We start from the raw sequence: 1,261 nt of genomic DNA on the forward strand, positions 1-1,261 counted from the left end.
TTGGCTCCACACTAGCACTGAGTCAGCACCCTAGCAGAAGAGGAGACAGGCTGAGGCGCTCATCTGGGAAAGAAATTATTTTTAAGATCTTAGCATAGATAGCATTCTCCCAAGTATGGAATTGAATTGCCGCAATGTCTTCACTATACCAGATTCTCTATACTTTTTTAGAAATTCAGTTATTTGAAATAAAACTATTTCAAAAGAAAACAGCAATACTCCATGTACTGTCTGAGTACATGTGCAGTCACGGAAATAGATACAGTTCTCCACAGGAGTAAACACTAGCTACCTCTGCTCCAGGTTAGTGACTAAGCTCGGAAAAAAACTCTTGTTTCTTCTGGAAGCATAGTAGATTTCTTTACTAGCCAGGATATGAAAACTATTGTCTCCATTTAATACCAAGTTCAGAAGGTCTGTTGGCAAGGTCCCAACTTTGATCCCCAGTATCATAAAAAAAAAAAAGAAAATTTATTTTTTGTTTTGTTTTGTTTTTGTATTTTAGGGAAGGGTCTACAGGGTGTTAAGGATCACAATACTAAAGCAGACTCATAATGCTTCTCCTGTTTACAGCCTCCCTAGTGCTGGGATTATAGGCATGAGCCACCACACCCAGTCTCAATCACTAGCTCAATGCACCAAGGTGGTGGGGCCTGCACAGCAGGACCAGGGATCGAACCCGTGGGCCTGCTTGCAGGCACTGCAATCCACTGAGCTATTTGGCCAGCCCTTTAAAAGGTCTGCTGTTTGATATGAAATTATATCTCTGCTAATATGAGTTTCTCTTATATAATGCAACAGACTGAGTGTAAAACATTGTAATATAGCCTTCACATCATTCCAAGAAATGGGGGACTTACAGAATACTTTCAAAATAACAATGATGATGATAATAGTGAAGACACAGCTAGGTTACTGGTGTTTTGTTTTTGATCCAAGACAGACTAACATCTTAATTTGCAATCAACAAGTTACCATCTAACTTAATGTACTTTTGTATAATTTGAAATTCATCACAGTTCTTTATCCTACATTAACAGTGATTCCAAAATTCTACCTACATAACCAAGATCTATGTGGTCCATTCCTTTCCTTCTAACAGCGGATATCTTGCTGAACAGAAGTCTATTCAAGATTCTCAGAAAGAAATCTGTTAGTTCTTAGACAGAAAAAACTTTCAGGGGGCCTGCCCCTTAGCTCACTTCTTTAAGTGGCTGCTTCAACAAAGCAGTCAGGCTCAGGTTGCTGTGGTTCGATCCCC

Source organism: Octodon degus, unplaced genomic scaffold (genome assembly GCF_000260255.1).
Source record: "Octodon degus isolate 3935 unplaced genomic scaffold, OctDeg1.0 scaffold00003, whole genome shotgun sequence".
NCBI classification, from domain to species: Eukaryota; Metazoa; Chordata; class Mammalia; order Rodentia; family Octodontidae; genus Octodon; species Octodon degus.